Source organism: Eleutherodactylus coqui, chromosome 7 (assembly GCF_035609145.1).
Source record: "Eleutherodactylus coqui strain aEleCoq1 chromosome 7, aEleCoq1.hap1, whole genome shotgun sequence".
In the NCBI taxonomy this organism is placed as follows: domain Eukaryota; kingdom Metazoa; phylum Chordata; class Amphibia; order Anura; family Eleutherodactylidae; genus Eleutherodactylus; species Eleutherodactylus coqui.
Genome location: NC_089843.1, coordinates 187985422 through 188005548, shown reverse-complemented (window position 1 = coordinate 188005548; position 20127 = coordinate 187985422). Strand labels below are relative to the sequence as shown.

At 43.1% G+C, this 20127-nt stretch overlaps 1 protein-coding gene across 7 annotated transcripts in view; it reads right to left on the bottom strand.

The window, feature by feature from the left end:
* CSGALNACT1 (chondroitin sulfate N-acetylgalactosaminyltransferase 1) overlaps positions 1–17173 on the bottom strand; it is a 457921-nt gene extending 440748 nt beyond the window's left edge. For all 7 annotated transcript variants that reach the window (XM_066574138.1, XM_066574135.1, XM_066574136.1 and 4 more), the window contains exon 1: positions 16745–17173. The gene's annotated coding sequence lies outside the window, so the exon portion shown is untranslated. The remainder of the gene's footprint in view (positions 1–16744) is intronic.
* Between the last annotated feature and the right edge of the window lie 2954 nt (positions 17174–20127).

The following is a 20127-nucleotide window of genomic DNA, read 5'->3' as shown; positions in this document are numbered from 1 at the left end:
CAATACACTCACCTGAAACTGGCCATTAAGTCACTTAGATTTGCTGTGGGTAGCAAATGAGGGGGATGGTAAAGACTGGTTGATCGGTGGTGGTCTGACCACTGGGACCCCCACTGATCATGAGAACACGGGTCCGGTTGGTCAAGAGCTTGGAAATCTCTGGTGCTTTCATTGAAATGAATGGAGCACAGTGAGCCTGCCCGAACTGCACTCCATTAATTCGAAGACCCATTCTTATGATTAGTGGGGGTTCCAGAGGTCAGACCCTCACCAATCCCTTAGTTATTCCCTGTGCTGTGGATAAGGGATAACTTGTCAGAACCAGATTATTATTTTAAAGGGGTTGTCCAGTTTTAAACTATAGATCAACTATTTACAGGACAGGTCATCAATAATTGGTTACCAGGGGTCCGTTGCAAGGGACCTCCACAGTTCAGCTGTTTTCTGGGACGGTTCACTCATGTAGTGAGCTGATTTCTGCAGTAAGCACACAGCTCTGTTCCCACTACATTGGCCAGACTAGGTATTACACCCATTCATTTCAATGGAAACTAGAGCTGCAGTAATGAGCCTGACCACTATAATTGGAATTGAGCTGTCTGCTTCCTGCAAAATTCAGCTCAGTGCATAAGCACACCGACCCAGAGAACACATGATTGGCGGAGGTCATTGACAAATGACCCCTGCCAATCTACTATTGATGGGATATCCTGAGGATAGTCCATCAATAGTTTATAACTTTACAACCCCTGAAGTTACAGAAACTTCAACTCTGAAGTTACAGAAACAGCTTAGCTTGCTGTACTATGCTGTTTGCATAACTCCAATTTACTTCTATGCATCCTATTTCTTATAGCTAATAACCAAAAACTCTTCTGCATTGCAGGTTATCAAGATATTAATAAACTTGACTTTACCAATTTTGTAACCTTAATCCCTATAATCTTCATCAAATAAAAATTTCAAGGATTTCAACCCTACACCCATCCAGTGCAAACTGTGCAATTATACCATGATTAATCTGCAAATAACACAAGAAACCTTTGTTTGTAAATGCTAATTCTTCTCTTCTCTGTGCAGAATTTTTAATTTGCAAAGCATACAAAAATTGAGAAATAAGAACTAATCGTCTCTTCAAGTGCTTTAAAGTGATACCACGTATAACCCCACATTGGAGATAAAGAGCCACTGAAAAATACATACAGATGCTTCTAGTTGTGTACTGTATTTGGCTCATTGTTCATTCACCTTTAACAGAACACGGCCTTCTCTACAGATACATCCAGACATCCATCTTTGTGTGCAAGCTTCTGTGTATTATTTATAAAGAACTTGTCCCACTGGATACTTATAGAAAGTCCTTCATCCTATTTAGTGAAAGTGTAATTAATAATGCATGCAGAAATGAAACAAAGTTATGTATTAACCACAAAGACTCAGTCAAAGGTTAGTGGGAGAACAGTTGAGTGCTAAATGGTAGCATCATGTAAAAGACCAGTGAAGCTTTTAAGATGTTCATATTTGCACAATGTTGCCAGTTTTAGTCAGTCAGTTAGGTGTACAGATTCTCCTTGTTATTCCATTCCATTTCCTTGCACCTGGAGGGGAACTGGAAATGCTATAATAAGTAACAAAAACAAAAACAATCTCCCCCAGTGCCTACACGTCAATCCGCATCTCTAAAACAATGCAGATATTACGGATGTGCGTTCTTCTGCACTGCAGGCATACAGAACAGTTTAGTGGTTGTGACACTTAGCAAGACTTAAAATATCTGCAGTTCTTCTATTGTTCCAAGCATACAGGAATGCAGTCTGACATCCTAGTGTTAATGCCTTGACCTTCACGATGCCTTGGTGACCTTTTCTATTTAATTAAATATAGCAAGTTCCTCTTGGAGGATTGCTTTGTACGGTGTCATGAATACATGGACTGACACCAAATTGCATCATTGTATCTAGTAGACGTGCTGCAAACAGGAAAATAAAGTTAAAACATAACTGGTAATTTTTTCCCCTACAATTAATGTTAACCCCTTAGTGACAAAGCCTGTTTGCACCTTAATGGCCAGGCCAAATTTTGGAAAACTGATATTTGTCACTTTAACATAGAATAACTCTGTAAAGGTTTTGCATATTTAAGTAATTCTGACACTGTTTTATCGCCACATATAGTACTTAATTTAGGTGATAAAAATAGACAGAATTTGTGTATGTTTATTAAAAACGCTAAATTGCAGAGAATTTTGACATTTTTTTCTTTTTTTTTCATATTTTCAACTGCAGTATGTCAAATATTCCATCTATTTACTTTATTCTGGAAGCACATTTGAAACCCTTTTTAGTTTTTTTAACCATTTAGGAGAGGTATAAATGTAAAATTAATTGTAAAAATTTTGAGGAACATTTTGTTTTCCTACACCAAGATTGCAAAGGCTCATAGGGGTCAGAATGATAGATACCCCAGAAATGACCCCGTTTTAATAAATACATCTCTTAATATTTTCTTCCAAAAACTAACTAGGGAACTCTTATTTATCCAGCAACGAAGCTGTCTGAGGGCTTATTCAGAAGACCGTATATCGGCTGGGTATTCAAGCCGGCTGATACACGGCGTCCCTCTATGCAGGAGGGGGGAAGCTGGAAGAGCTGGGAGCAGTGTACTGAGCTCCCGCCCCCTCTTCGCCCCTCGGCACTATTTGCAATGAGAGGAGATGGGGCGTAGGCGGAGCAAAGTAAGCCGACTTAGCATTAAAATAATATTTTCATTTAAGACTTTAATAGCAAAAAATGTTAAAAGATAAATGATTAAAGAAATCCACTTCTTTCTCTATCACTCCGTCTCTTGTGGAAGGCCTTTCTCTCTGCATTCAGCATATACTACTAGTCAAATGTTTTGACACCCCTTTACATTCCATGATGTTTTATTTTTTTTCTAAATTGTAAATTCTTAATGAAGACATAAATGTATATTATATCATGTATATGAGGGATCCATATGATATGAGCCATAATCCTTTGGGGCCTCTACTGTACCTTTTGTATGTTTCCAATTTCACACAGAGACATAAAAATAATTTTTCTGTCAATTCAGTACACATTTTTACTAATAAATAGTAGCATTCTCCATTGGATTCATATGTATAGAAGTATTCTGCCCTAGAAGTATAAGTATGGCTTTTTATACACTACCATGAGGACAGCCGTACGCATATTTGCGCACGCCTCAGCATTGCGTTTTTGTGGAATGAATAATGTTTTGTGAGCACGCATCAGCATGTTTTACTATACTTTTTGCCCCCGCAAGGCATGTTTATTTGCACGGGTCAAACAAAGACATACCAATTGAAATGGCTAATGAGTACCAGATGTTCTTTTCCCAGCACAATTACACAGTGTTTCACGCATCTCCTTGCGTATTGAGCACGCATTTGCGCACCCACTATTGACTTCTGTGTGGACCTTTGGTGCGCAGATACGCAGAAAAATAGAGCGTGTTCTATTTTTCTTGGCATGACTGAAATGCGTGCACAGAATACAGAAATAAGAATGAACTCATTGGAATCAATGGGTCCTATTTTCTGTGTATTGCGTGCAGAAATATATGCTCACAAATATGCCGTTATGAATCCGGCCTAAGGAACAGAAGCCCTGAAGGCCGTCTGTCCACGGGCGTTGCGATATATCGCAGTGGATTTCCGCCGCGGGAGCCACTCGCAGAGGAGCACTAATGTCATTACGATTTTCCGCGATCAACCTATTATGATAAGTTCATCGCGGAAAATCATGGCATGCTGCGATTTTTATATGTGATTTTCCGTTCGTGTAAGTCGGGCTGCGCTTTCCATAGTTATCCTATGGAAAGCGTTCATTGCGTTACGCGCGTGCAGATTATCGCCGCGGGTAACGCAGTGAGATATCGCCCGCAAACAACAAGCCTAAGTTGAAAAAGCTAGTCTGCTCTTAATTGCTCATTTGGATGTTGGCAGGTGATGATAGTGATATAAAAGCACTGATATTTCCTAACCCCAATACTGAATACTTGTACGCTATATCTATATGGGGTACAGTGATATAATGTATAATATAATGCAGCTCATTAACTAGGACTTCACAACAGAAGCTTCTATATGGTTAAAGATGTGCTTATATCAGACTGAGACGGGAGGTTACACGCTCTGACTGCTGCCAAGCTGCTCTTCCGCTGTGCGCTGCCAATCCAGATATGATCTGGACAGCTGACTCACGTCTGACAGTCTGGATGCAATGAATACATTGTCTAAGGCCTCTTTCATGCCACCATTTTCCCAATATATTTTTAGTTTTCTTCGTTTTTATTTTTTTTTTCATTTCCCATAGTCTTCTATTGTCTAAATCAGTGATTCCGAAACTCCAGTCCCCCCCAGCTGTTTTACCATGAATTACGGCAGTTTTACAATGCAGTTAATGGCCATGTGGTTATTACAGGCGAAACGTTAAAAAATGTTGTGTTTCACCTGTGATACACAATAAACGTATAGCAAGGCTATGACAGTCCTTGGTAAACCACTAATGTGATTTTACAATGCAGTAAATGGCTGCATGGAACACTACTCTAACATCAGACCCAGACTAAGGGCTCATTCACATGAGCGTATTTGCACGTTGTATTATACAGTGAATATAACCCATTGATTTCAATTGGTTTGTTCACACAGGTCTACGCAATGTGAGATTGCATGACCTGTCTTAGGGCTCCTTCACACAAGAGTACGTGTATATGCGTTCGCGTACACAATATATATTCGTATTATTTTTAACAAGCTCGACTCCCGATCGTAATTGGTGTTTTTAAAGTCATTCACACCACGTGCTGCAGCGCAAATTTAATAAAACACGCTGAAGGGATGGCAACCAACAATTCAAATAAACCGCCGGAATGGCAATGAAATGCCTATTTACGGCGAACTGTCTTCTTTTCTCAGCATTGTACGCAGGGCAACTTCCTCACCCTCCCTTTTTTTCTGCTGTCATAGAAGTCTGTGGGAGCTTTCTGTATAACATGGCGAAAGATAGGGCAAGACCTCTTTTTACGCCCCGTATAAAAAAAAGATGTCCGAGAAAGCTAGAGTAGGTCCTATTTTTTCTTGCGCAAATATTTAGCGTGGAAAAACATGTTTGCCTAAATAAACATGGAAGCCTTTTGAACTAATAATGCAAGGCTAGAAGGAAAATCATTCCTAACCCTAACCGTCCACGGCAGGCAACAGTCAATACACGGGAAGCATTAATACCTGTTGCAGTGCCGTGGATCTCCTTCCCCTGCCGCTGTGCAGGAGAGAACAGAGGCTCACTGGTGATACGAAGCAGCAGCAGCAAGCATCCGGCGACAAAGCAGCTGAAGCAGCAAGCAGATGTAAGGGCCGGGAAGCCACCGAACTGAGCCGGGACAGGAGATGTCACCTGGGCAGTCAGCGCTGATCACCACCATCAGCGCTGCAGAGGACAGAACGGAGAAGCAGCAGTGCTGGGGAACACACTGCTGCGGAGCCAAGTGCTGAAGCTGCCCGGCCGGTGAGATAAGCAGCTTCAGCAGGGAATCTAGGGCCGGGGAACTAACAGCAGCATCAGGGATTACAGGGCTGGGGAACAAAGTGCAGCCGTGGGGAGGTGTCTTAACAGCCGGAGGGACCTGCACCGAGGATTAGAGCGCCCGGGAAGAATATGCAGGAGTGTAAACCACTAGAGAAGACGGCATAATTATAGCTACCTGCCAGGACCTACTGCCGAGCCTTCTCTGCAGCCAATGACTTTGAAGGGGCATCACCAGGCAGTCAGTCTTGTCTCCACCAGTACTTCCTGGTGGCGTCAAGATACAATAATTCCCAGGTCCTGATGGCATACACCCACCCCCACCTCCCCACATTCAAAAAGAATTAAAGGGGTTTTGTCATTAAAAAAAAAATCTATACTCACCTATTTCTCCCCAGGCAGACTCCTTACCACATCTTCTCCTCGCTGATCTTCTCCAATCCCCCAGGTCAGCTTACCACAAGCCAGCCGGATCCTCTTCTTTTTGTTATGAAGCTGGCATTGCTCGCATTCTTTTTCCTGCAGGTCAGTGAAGGTCACGTCCCTGTGATGTAGAATTCACTGGCCATGAAGGAATGCTGATCTAATGCAGAGACAGCGGGCATGAGCAGTCTCTGCAATAGCTCGGCACTCCCTGCGAGGCTGAGAACTAGTGATGTAGTGTAGATTGCCGGGGAGAAGGAGATTGTACATAACGTTACAGGAAGCAGAAGAATCAGCCAGTTGGACGTTAACACCCCCCCCCCCCCCACCCAGGACTGCAGGAGACAGGAAAAGATCAGGGAGAAGATAGGTGATTATAGAATTTTATTTTTTTTATGACAGAACCCCTTTAAGTAATGTGATACACAGACCCTTGTTTCTTACATTTAAGGACTCAATAGTGACAGGTTCTGTTCCATTAGATTGGGGCATAGCCAATGTGGTGCAGATATTTAAAAAGGGGTCAAAAAGTGAACCTTGAAACTACTACGGCCGGTAAGTCTTCCTTCTATTGTGGGTAAAATGCTTGAAGGGTTTCTAAGAAATTCTATCCTGGAGTAGCAACAAAGGAGAAAAGCCGGCTCCTGAAAAACACTTCTTTTATTACAAAAAAGTTCATAAAATCATAAATGGTAGGTACCGTGTGTCACCATGTCCACGACAGACGCATTTCGAAAGACACTTCTTTCTTGATCACAGCTGGAGGACCTCAAGGAAAATAGCTGTATAACTCCGTATCAGCATGGGTTAGTGAGAGGTCGCTACTGTCAAACCAACCTGATTAGCTTCTATGAGGAGGTAAGTTCTAGACTGGAGCCGGGGAAGTCACTGGATCTTGTGTACCAGGAAAAAGTATCTCACCAGCAGCACTTTAAGGAATCCCCATAAGGGTGGGACACAGATACGATGCAGCAGCTACTGGGATGTGGACGCAGTCCCAGGAGTCCAATCAGCAAAATCAAGGTGGCAGCATCAATAGGTGCAAATAATCCAGATAAATTTATTCTCAATGCAGCGATGTTTCGACCGGCGATTTGGTCTTTATCAAGCTCATCAATACATGCCTTAAATAGAAAAAACAGTAAAAGCCTAGCACCAATTATCAAACAACAAACACATAAGTAAATAATCAGTGCAGGTGTTTGTTGTTAATCACAATAACTTATTAAAAAAACACAACACATAAAGAACATACATAGACATTTACCCCATTCTCCAAAGATCCATCCGTCCGACCCAGACTGGCGTCCAAAGGGGATTAATGCGCATGCACCAAAAGAATACACACTGCGCATGCGCTGGGACGCACCACATCTCACAAGAGACAATGCGTTCCACCGCGTCTTAAAAGAGTGCGCATGTACCAAAAAGATATAGATTGCGCATGTGCTATCTCGCGGGAGCAGATATGCTCCACTGCATCGTGTATTGTGCATGCGTGGTAAGAAATCATACAGGAGAATACTGTTTTTTCTATTTAAGGCATGTATTGATGAGCTTGATAAAGACCAAATTGCCGGTCGAAACGTCGCTGCATTATATGTTTTGATTATAGGAGAATAAATTTATCTGGATTATTTGCAGCTATTGATGCAGCCACCTTGATTTTGCTGATTGGATCTTGTGTACCTGGACTTTTCCAAAGCGTTTAATACTGTGCCACATAAAGCGTTGGTATATAAAATGAGATGCTTGGTCTGAGCGAGAAGGTGTGTAAGTGGGTGAGTAACTTTTCAGTGATAGAAAGCAGAGGGGGGTTTTAAATGGTACATACTCTGATTGGGTCACCATTACTAGTGGGGTACGACAGGGGGACAGGGGTCACTGTTACTAGTGGAGTACCAAAGGGGTCGGGGTATTCTTTTTAATATGTTTATTAATGACCTGGTAGAAGGATTGTGCAGTAAAATATCAATATTTGCAGATGATAAAAACTATTGACTGCAATGGAAGACATCCATGCGTTTTTCCACACAAATTAGAACATGCTGTGATTCTCTCCCCGTGAGCAGAAAATCACAACTAACTTCCGCTTGTCGGCAGGGGAGAATGGTTTTACACAGCATGTCTATGAATGAACATTGCTGCGGAAATCGCTGCGGGTGTCTGACTGCAATTTCTGCAGTGATAACCCGTCCGTGGGAATTTGGCCACGAACTTAATTTAGAAAAAAGACAGATGATTGGCGACCTAATAACTATGTACAGATATATCAGGGGGCAATACAGAGATCTCTCTCATCATCTATTTATACCCAGAGCTGTGGGGTATTAGTGTATCTTGACGCCACCAGGAGGTCCTGGTGGAGTCAAGATAGATAGGGGGGGTCACGCCCCCTGAATGTGTTTGGCTGCAGATGTGCTCATGGTCTAGGTCCTGGAAGGCAGTAACTGTAGCCTAGCTGCGGAGGAGCCCTGGTGCCTTAGGAGTGGTAAACGCTCATCACCACCGAGGCAACGTCAGGAAGAAATCAGAGAGGCGCAAGACAGCTGACACAAGCATCGGCTGCCCGGCTCTCACTGCGGCGGACCTAATTGCGACTGCTGAGCGGGGGAGCGGTCATGAGGGAACATAGAGGCGCTGGGCGGCAGGCTATCCCGATGGAGCCAGACGACACATGTGGGCCCAGCGACAACATCGCGGCGAGCAGGGAACCAGCCGTCAGCCAGCACAGTCGCAGCCACAGCTGCCGGCTAATGCAGCAGTGAGGTGGGGGCTGGCCGGGAGCCGGGAACGGGCGGTACACGTGGAGTTATTGCTGCACTTTGCTTTATGGCTGCCCTGCAGCCTCACGCTTACTTCGCTTCTTAGCCCTACATTATAACATGGTAATGCTGGCATGTAACTGCGGTTACATGACAGCATTGACAGCTCATGATGTAAGGCTAAGAACTGAAGTAACCGTGAACCTAAGAATGCCGGGCAGCCATTAAGCAATGGGCAGTGTGCAGCTAGGACCTTTGTACCTAAACCCTATCGGGAGCTGGGGGTGTGAGAGGGGCGTTCCTCCTGTCAAACCCCTAGCTTCCAGTGGCGTCAAGGTACACTAATACCGAGCTGTGACTGTAACAAGGGGGCGCTCTAATAACTATGTATAATATATCAGCGAATAATACAGAGATCTCTCCCATCATCTATTTATACCCAGGACTATAACAAGAGGGCGCCCTTTATGTCTAGAGGAAAGAAGGTTTTTACACCAACATAGAAGAGTGTTCTTTACTGTAAGAGCAGTGAGACTGTGGAACTCTCTGCCTGAGGACGTGGTGATGGCGAATTCGATAAGAGCTCAAGAGGGGCCTGGATGCCTTTCTTGTATTGTATGCTATAATCATTAATAACTTCAGGAGGGTTGGTGATTCGGGGAGTATTCCGATTGCCAGATTGGAGTCTGGAAGGAATTATTTCCCTTGAATGGGAAAAATTGGCTTCTCCTCATTGTTTTTTCTTTGCCTACCTCTGGATCAAGATTGGGGGGAGGGGGTAATAGGCTGAATTGGATACTTCATCAATAATCAATCATTAAAGATCAAAGGAAACGAAGTATAGGTTTTTCTTAAAGGACACCCGCCAGCAACCTTTACATGTTTGTTTTAGTAAATTCTTGCTTTTGCCATAAACTAGCAATTCTGGAGCAACTTTTCTTAGAACTTTGTGTTGTGTCCTCTTGTATTATTCCATCTGGTACATAGTACATAAAGTGGCCATACAACACACATAGCTGTTGGTCGAACACTGTTTCAGTGGACAGATATTCCTCCTGAATTCCCCATGTATATGTTTTCTTTGGTGATAGAGAAAATACCCTGCTGGCAAACACCTTATCTTGTGCAAACAAAGCATTGGCATGTTGAAATCCAGCATCCTTCCTTCATTTGACATCTTCCATTGAGAGTCAGTACACCCCACGCACACTAGATAGTTGGCTGTTCGGCAGATTTGGGCCAACAGTTGTCTAATGTGACTGGGCCGCCTATATTCCAACATTGTTGAAATAGTGTCAAATTGTAAAGGGACACACCCTATTAACAAGAGGAATAGTAATGCCCAGCTGTCAATTTATTAAGACATTTTCATGAATAAGAGACATCGAATGAAGGAAATTGATGCACGCCACTCTGCACCATTTCCACAAAAAGGGAGGAGTGGCTTGATGGGAGAGGGATGTTCGACCAAAACATTTATGTATAATTTCTGCCAGGAACTAGTATAAACTATACCAGAAATCTACCTGACATGGATAGGACATATTTTGCAATCTTGGTACAACCCTTTAAAACAGCTTCTTTTCTCTGATTTATCTCTTCTATTCCACCAAACTCACACGAATATAAAAACATTCTTTTGAATGTATTCATTCACATAAGTAGTTTTCTATGTTCTATCTTTGAACGCCTCGCTCATTGTTTTCAATGGGACCTTAAAAGACAGGTCATGGAACTCCCATGCCATGTGATGTGAATGCAAGTGGGATGTTTCCCATTGAAGTCAATATGAAACACTTGCGATCTTATCACGCATACGTGAGGATCACAATTTCATGGCTGTGATTGGTTCTCAAGCGCCGCGGCTCAGCCAATCAATACAGCGCTCTATTAACCAATCAGAGCCATCGCTTCCTGGAGGTGGGATTTATGAACCCTCTGACCAGTAAGCGGTGGCTGAAAACTGCAAACAAGTTTAGCGGAACTGCCGGAGGAGAAGTGCAGCGGAGCAGACAGCGCCTGTTAAGTAATGTATTTTTTTTTTAAATGCAGCTAGAGCTTATTTTCGAGTTAGAGCTTATATTTTAAGCCCCCTCGAAAATTCCGGCAAAAGAGCGCTACAAAGTTACGGGACTTTGTAGCGCCCAAAAATCGCGATATCGCACAGAACACAGCTACAATATCATGATTTACTCGCAGCGATATCGCTGTTGCCCATGTATCGCCCCTCATCATTGCCTTCCAGTTTTGGAGATGACTGAAGCAACAAATAGGCCCACCAATAGTGGGTCATTGAAGAAGATCTCTGAAGATATCTTGTAAGGTTATTGGTTTCTTATTCTTAGTAGTCTCTAAAAGTTTTTCACTGGATGTTTTAATGGACACATAAAAATTCCCTTCAATACACTCATTCATTTAATGCTGCAGTCTCACCGTGCTTGGTGTAAAGTAACCTATATTCTTAGGGCAAGTTTCCACAGGTTGTATCCTCAGCCACACATTTTATTCTCTGGGATATGTTTTAATATTACACAAGAAAATATATATGGGCATACTGTAATCCATTACTGTGATCTGTTGTACAGAAGGGGTCTTATACTGCCTGGAAACAGAGGCTTAATCAAAGGAAAGAGCCCATTCATAAAGGCACATTTTGGCTTCACTTCAGGTTTTTGGTTTTTTTTTTACAAAAATTGGAATGGATCCCAGTAAAGGGCTATCTCTGTAATACAGTGTCAGACGGAGGCACTGTGCAGCTCAGTAGTAAGGAACAGTATGCCATCATGCAGGGTTCTTGCACACAGAACTCTTCACTGTCATTTCAAGAAACTTTGCATAAATCAATAGTATGAGCAAATATAAGAAACTTTGTAATATATCTAGACAAAAATGCCTCTTTCTCCACTTCTTCTCCAATGTCTACCTCCTATACTGATCATTTACTCTGAAGTAAACCTGAAAAACATGTTAAGATGGCTTATATTACTGAGAAATGAGGTTACATGCTGCCCATGGACGTCTATAGAGAAAGGAAGAGTAGGAGGAAGCAGCTGTGGGATGAGTGAGAGGCGCAGAGAGGCACATAAGTGCAAATGCAACATTAGTGTTTTAATGTCTCCATTGCAGGAGTCACATTTACACTGCTCAGTACGGCTGTATAATGTTCTCCATGCTGCTGCTTCTCTGTACCTGAGAGATAAAGGAGCAGGATCTCCTCTTCTCTTGTGTATGACAAACCTCACAGCAGAGTCTGCGCTCACCAGCTCAGGGAAAACTGACAATTAGGCGACTTTCACGCGGCTGCGAGATTCACAAATATGCACGAATTGCATCGCAGTGCGGGAAGAATCGCTGCATGCATCTTTGGGCATTCCCTCGAAATGCCTCACCCATCATTTTGAATGGGGCAGTCAAAAAGATTACACAGCGTGCAAGGTGCACGTGAGTGTGATGCGATCCAAGGTTTCCCGTTAAAAACAATGGAAAACACTTGCCGCGCCAGAGGATCGCTACTCCCCTGAAGTGATGCAAGCTGTTTTTGACACAAAATCACCTCGCATCCGCAGGGAAACTGCACATACCTAAGTGCGATATCGACCCGGGTTTCACGGCCATTTATCCCGCTCGTTAGAGTGAAATTAGCCCTAGAGATGACTGCTAAAAATTGAAGAGCAAAAGTCATACAAAGGACAGAAATATCAGTACTCCTCAGGCACACATATGACAACCTGAAGCCACAGTGGCGTATTAATCTCTGTTTGTGTTTGTTGCAGAATTTTATCAAGAACAAAAATAGAATAAAACATACAGTTCACTTCGAATGGGCTCACAGGGCAGGATTTGAATTGCGGATATCACGATCGTCATCCGTGAGGACGATTCGCGGTAAAACGCGGGGATTGAAAGGCATGCATTTTTGATTTTTCATTCACACTCGTGGATACAAAATTCCATGATTGCCACGAAACCCGCGCGGATGGCCTCCATAGATGGAATTGAAGGTGTCCGACCGGAGCCCAAACGCAATGAACATTGCGTATGATCTGCGGCTCGCACAGAAATAGGAAATGCCGCGATTTGTTAACTGCACGAGTTTTCACATGGTCAAATTACGGCTGGCTGCATAAGCTTGCATTACTTAATGCAATCCTATGGCAGCAGGCATGGGCGGAAATTCTGCGTGAAATACCGGCGCGGAATTTCCGCCCGTGTGCAAAGAGGCCTATGTGATACAAACTGAGCCAAATGCTACATCACGTTGTAGGAGAAATCATCAGTAAATATTATGGTAAAGTGAAGAAAACAGAAGATATCACACTGAACTAACATACACTGAAACTTCACCTAATGTATCCCCTCTGGGCTTCTTTATCACTAATTGCTAAACATGGAAATAACTCATCCTTGATAGAGCCCTGATGTTATCTGTAAAAAAAGGCATCGATTGAAATGGCTAATGTGTATTCTTTGTGTATTGCATGCGCAAAAACACTAGGAAACCGCTCTAGTTGTTAGAATTGCTAAATCTGGGAAATACTCCACCATACTTATCTTTCTATGGCCGCCTGCAGACGGCCAGGTTGGATCCCGCTGCGAGAATCCTCGGCTGGCGCATGCGCAGAGAGGAGCCGGCCCGTTACAAGTGACATTTCTGTGCAGGTCCCGCACAGAAATAGGACATGCCGCAATTTGTTTTCCATGTGTTTTCACACGGACAAATCACAGCTATCTGCCCAGGATTGCGTTATCTAATACAATCATATAGCAGCGGCCACAGCCGGAAATTCTGCGGGAAATCCCGCCATGGAATTTCCGCCCGTGTGCAGGGGGCCTATCGCCAGTGCTTTACACTGCAGTGACGGAATTTTCAGATTGCCTAGCTATATGGGTATAAGGCTCTGTTCGTATCTGAACGAAGTCTCCAGCAAGATCCGGCATGACAAGATCGAAGAAAAAGTTTTGCATGCAGGACTTTTTTGTCCGGTAAAAATGTCAAACAGGTGCAGGAACTGAACGGACCTCATTACAGGCAATGGAGTCCGATCGGAACAGTTTGATTCCGTTATGAGATGGATCCGTTCATCGAGGGGATTCCGTCTTACAGCATCCATAACGGAGCAGGAAAACGGAATCCCTAGTGCAGGTGTGAACTTAACCTAAGGGTTCATGTCCACAACCGTGTTTTCACAGAGTATCACGCGTGCGTTGCACGCATGCGTGATACACAGTAGATGTAGGCAATGAAAGTCAACTTTCATTCTTCAATGCACACTGGCGTGTGGACACTGTGTATCCATATGCAAGAGAAATAAATCACAGCATGCTCTGTTTCACTGTGCATGCCGCGCAGCACTTCTATGGGCTGTGTATGATATGCTGTCTATATGCACTGCATTGCGTACAGACAGCGTTTCGATATGCATCCCAGTTCAGAGCGGGGAGTTAAAAAAAACATTTAACACTTCGCATGTCTGTGACGTAATATTCCCAGACATACACAGTGCCATACTCAGCCCATACGCGGTCTCTGCTGTTTTACGCATACATCCGTGGACATAAGCCCTTAGATAGAAGCCACAGGGATGTCGGATCCTTTCTTTCCCTGGGAGATAAGCAGCATATTCCCTTCTACTTACTAAAGTAAGGCCAGGCTGGCATGAACAGGTTGCATTCTGCATACAGATGTCCGCAAAAGAAGACCTGTGATCGTGCGCAGAAAGTAATTGCGAATGATCGCAGAAGATCGCGGATACGAGTGTTTTTCCACGCAGATGTACGCGAATGCACAACATATCGTCCACGCGGAAGAAAAATCGCTCTCTCTCTCCCCTCCAGCCGGCTTTTCTATCAACTTTCCTTTGAAGTTGTGAGCGTTTACGCTGCTTATATGCAATGATAATTGCATATGGGCGACGAAACACTTGCATCCATTGACTTCAATGGGGGCCGTCTGCACAGAATCGGCGCTAAAATAGAGCATGCAGCGATTTTTCTTTCGCTCACTGAATACACAATTCGTATCTGCGTGTGAACAAAAAAAATTTGAAAGTGCATATCTTTTGATGCTCACGTTTTACCGTGGAGCTTCGCGGATTCCGCAATTATAAACTGCCTGCAGGCCTAGGCGGGCACACGTGGTCGGTATAAGCATGCAGGTTTATGCGGGTTCGGAAGACGTTGCTGTGTAATGCGTACAGACGGTTTTAGTCTAGAAGTATAAACTACAAAGAACTGAAGCTCCAGTGAAAAGCAGATTATTAGAGCCCCACACGGAGAGACACCTGAGTCTCAAGCAGGGAAATCTTTAATAGTGGGAAACAGAACAGGAATCTAGAGAGTAATAATATAGCGTATACCCTGCTGCAATACCCAGAGCTGCAATAACCTGCTCCTCTCTCAGCAGGTGCTGGGCTGCTATCCAATGAATAATGCTCTCCTAAGATCAGAGCGGCTGCTACCTTATATCTCAAATGTCACAATTTGGGTATCGCAAATATTTTAGCACATAATAAATGCCATTAAAAGAAAACCAGCAGCTCCGGGTCCGCATAGCGCTATTACACCACCTATCCCAGCGTTACTGTCACTTAGGATGGCTGATTCTGCTGGCCAACCAGAGGTTTAATGTCAGCCGGTGGCACTGCTATATCTGTGCCCGGCCACTTCACATGGATAAGACGATTGGCACCAATGCTCAGTGATGGGCAGCGGATTGTGAAGGTGTATTCACACATACAAATGTCGCGCAAGTTGTCTGATGGATGGGATTCGCACGTCTTGATTTTACATGAGTGATTTGTCTCTCGCATCAATAGAAGAGCGCTGCATGTCCTATTTTTGGGCGATTTCTCATAAGGAATCACCCATTATTTCCTATGAGATCTTTAAAAAAAAATTCGCCTTACACTAACATGCTGTGTGATTTGAATACGAGTGCGATATTTTACCACTGAAACGTATTGAAAGTGCGTGCATGAAAATCGCAAGTACATATTTATGCGTTTGTGCTTTCAACCAGGATCGCAATGTTACAAGCACGATATCAGTCCAAATTTCTCGAACTGCTATGGCGCTCGCCCCCCTGAATGCACCCTTAGTGGAATTCATTTTGGTTTATTACACAGAATGGAGGGGGCAGGAGCACAGGCAGATGGGGGACACAAGTTTAGCTTTAAAAGTCAGCACTTTGGCAACTTCCCAAAAGTCTCTAGACTTAAATGCTATGTGATTCTTTTGCCGTGTGCAGTCAGTGGGGCAACTTTATGCCACATCACTACTGAAAATTGTCTCCATGATATCAGAATCCAAAACACATGTCCCAATTCCAATTACTGACCACATCCTCTAAGTGAGAATTTTGTGGGATCTGATAGATTATGGAAATTGAGTAGCGGGATTGAAGAGTTAACCAATACTGTAATAACAGGGTGGTTGCAGCAGGACCTGGAAGGTTACAGTCTCGGGAATAAGGCTCTCTCTGTAGCGGCAGTCATTGGAGGTGAAATTATATCATACTTGAGAAGTTCACTCATTCATGTCTTAGTAAACAGACCGCTGGTATATCTGTCCTGGTATGGGCTAGACTGGCACATGGACCCATGGCACAGCGACGCCATTCATAAAGCAGAACACGTCTGGATATTTATGGCATTGGGGTGCTTTTACACGAAAAGACTACAGTTGACACAAAAAAAACAAAAATGCTGGATCGTACAAATTTGACCGATAATTGATCCGCATAAAAGTGGCCAACGATGAATGATAATTCTTTTGCTTATATTTATCATTCATTTCATGCAGGCATAAAACATCATCATTGGCTCGTTCGCTAATCATTCGGTTTAAACACTGATCATTACGTTGTTCTCATTCACTGAATGATAAACGCTGTATCTTTGTCGATATACTGTATCATTGTTTGCTCATTCGCTCGGGCAAACGATTATCGCTATGTGTAAAAGTACCTTTAGCTCTGGTTCATTTTACCTTTAGCATGAAGTTAGGTTCCTGGAGCAACAGCGAAGTTCCTCATCCTAGGAAGTTGCCACTAGTTGTACATCCGTGTGATCTCGTCGCTAGTAGATCGGTCACTAATCCAAAGAGAGATCAATGCCAGATCGGAGCTTCATGTAATCCACACTGCGATCCAAGATCCTTGCCGGTAAACTTTCCTCTTCTTCCACCTAACTAGAAGAACAAGCTCAGCAAGTGAGAATAGTAATGCAAGCACGCCCTGGGCCACCAGATTACACAGCAACTACTGCACAGCCAGCACCCTGCCTGCTCCGAGGACAGCAAGCACAGGTGGGAGTCTCAGACCACCACGGCTAAATGGGCACAATGACTGGCAGCGCTGACTATTGTGTCTTCTCCCACTAGGACGAGCCGTCTACTGCCTGCTCCTCCGCTACACACAGCAGCCTGCAGAGGAAGCGGCGCCAGCGACACCTACTGGTCACATGTAGATTTACCACAACTTCTACTGATGACTACATGAAGAGGAAATTCTGCATATAATATTATCGTTTACTGTAAATTAAACGATTTCTTTATTACTGTATGTATGTATCCTAATGTTATTAGAGAGTGTTTCCAAATACCCTAAAATATCATCAATTAATAAAAGTCCTTGATTTATCCTATGTTCCAAAACAATTTCTCCAGTTTAAAGGGCGGCTTCACACGAGCGTCAGCGCAAAAACGCTCACGATAGTGATAGGGGTCAATCAATATTAATCAATAACCTAACATAAGAAAGATAAGGAAACAGTGTAATGAATGTGACATTAGTTATTTGGTTATATAATGTTATGTATTATATGTAAAACATTCCGGAAGTTGCTAGTAGAATTTGGATACAGAATCATATGTAAAAAGGTATATTCAAGCGTTTATTTGAATATTGATTTTAAAATACTAAATGTATGATTAATTAGATTTTATTCAGTTATCTTACTGAATACCAACTTTGTGCTGACTCCCGAGTAGGTGGCCGAACCAGTTTTGTCTATGTGAAAACTAGAAACAATGTCCCCTCTTTTGATGTGCAAATTGCTGATGAACTTTGAAGATTACACTTCTAGTCAAACGAGAAATGTAATTAACAAAAGTAGACAGCCAAGAGTCAGTCTTTATTATCACACTGTAACTGTTTCTATGTCTACTTCAAACAGTTTTGTTGATACCTTTTGTTTAGAAAAGCTTGTTGATTTACAGTTGCCAAAAGTACTTTGTAACCAGGCATCAGGTAACATTTGGAAACGCCTTCTTTACAACTTGCATATAAACTAGCAATGTACAACAATAAACAGAATTCATTCTGATTTACTAAGTCTCTGTATAGTGGGTCATTATGGTTCTCAACTATGAGTACTCTATATAATATTTCCTCTTAATTTGGATACAGGCAACATTCGCATTTCGGTCTGCGTTCCAGACCCCCCACAATAGCGTGACTTTTTTGCGCAGTGAAGGTTGCGCTATCGCGCTGCCGGGGGCCGTTCACGTTGGCGCGGGACACACCTGCACCATGGTTTAAAAGGCTGTGCAACCTTAATTAGTCCCTGATGTGTTGATTTCACAGTGAAGTTGCGCAGTTCATTGCGCAATTGTGTGGAGATCAGGTGTGCATTTGCATACCCCCATAGACTCCTAGGGTGCCTTTTGTGGGCAAATGTACACAAAAATATAGCATGTTGAGGTTTTTTTTTCACACGGAATGAGCACGCAAAAGTGAAAGCAATAATGTATCCATTAGAAACAAATGGGTTATATTGTCTGCATGCGCAGATTTTACACGCAAACACGCCCATGTGAAGCGGTCCTAAGGCTGCCTATCCACAGGCGATTGTTCATTGCGTTACCGGCGGTGTTAATCCAGCTACAGGTAACGCAGTAAATGGTTTCCATAGCATTGCTATGAAAAGCGCAGCCACTGCGTCCACGAGCGGAGAAACATAGCAATTCTCCACTCGCAGGATCTAAATCGTGGCATGCCGGGATTCTCCGCAGTGAGCCGATCTGTCAGATCGGCTCACCGCAGAGAACAGACAGCGCCCCCCCCCCCCCTGCTTCCCCGTGGCGGAATATCGCTGGCGATATTCCGCAACGGCCGTGGACAGGGGAAGTAAGACCTTCTATTAAGTCTTATTTATGCGCCTCTTTAACCCCTTAATGATGTGGCCCCTTTTTTTCCCCCATTTTCGTTTATTCCTCCCCTCTTTAAAAAAATCATAACCCCTTCATATATCCATTGACGTCGCTGTATGAAGGCTTGTTTTTTGCGGGATGAGTTGTATTTTTCAATGGTGCTATTTAATGTACCATATAATGTACTGAAAAACTTCTAAAAAATTCTAATTGGAGTAAAATGAAAAAAACAACGACATTCCGCCATCTTTCAGTTCATTTTGTTTCCACGCACAAACTGCAACAAAAAGGACATGATTCTATGGGTCAGTACAATTGCTACGATACCAAACTTGTATTGTGTTTTTTTTTTACTATACTACTCTTTTTTTACCCCAGACATTTAATTTTTAAAAATTATTTTCTGGGGTCATTTTGTGCGCGCAATACCTTTTTCATTTTTTGTCGATGTAGTTGAGCGAGGGCTCATTTTTTGCGGGATGTCCTGAAGTTTCCTTTAGTACTAATTCGGAATACATATGACTTTTTGATTGCTTTTTCTAGGAGACAGGGTGACTGAAAAAGTGCACTTCTGGCGTTCTTTATTTTTTTTTCTGACAACGTTCACCGTGTGGCGAAAATAATGCACTACTTTGATAAATCGGACTTTTATGGACGCGGCAATAACAAATATGTATTTTTATTTTATTATTTAGAATTTTTAATTCTAGATATGGCAAAAGGGGGGTGATTTAAACTTTTATTACTTTTTTTTTTACAATTAAAAAAACTTTATTGATCTTTTTTTAATTTTACTTTTAAGTCTCTCTGGAGGACTACAACCAGCGATGCTTTGATCGCTCCTGCAGTATGACGTAGTGCTACAGCATTACGTCATACTGCAATTTAACAGGCAGCCTATCTAGCCACTCCACGGGGCCTTCGGCCCCCGGCTGCCATAGCACCTGCACTGCTCCCCCGATCTCACCGCGGAGGGATCGTACGGGACCCCTGAACGTTAAATGCCACTGTCAGAATTGACCACAGCATTTAAAGGGTTAATAGCCGCAATTGGCCGCATGGCCGATAGCAGCTATTGCCCGCGGGTGTCAGCTGTAATAAACAGCTGACGCCCGTGCTGTATGAAGAGAGGTCGCCCCGCAACCTGTCTTCATACATACTCTGACACACCAGGACGTAAGCGTACGTTCTGGAGCCGGAAGGGTTTAACCCCTTAGGCC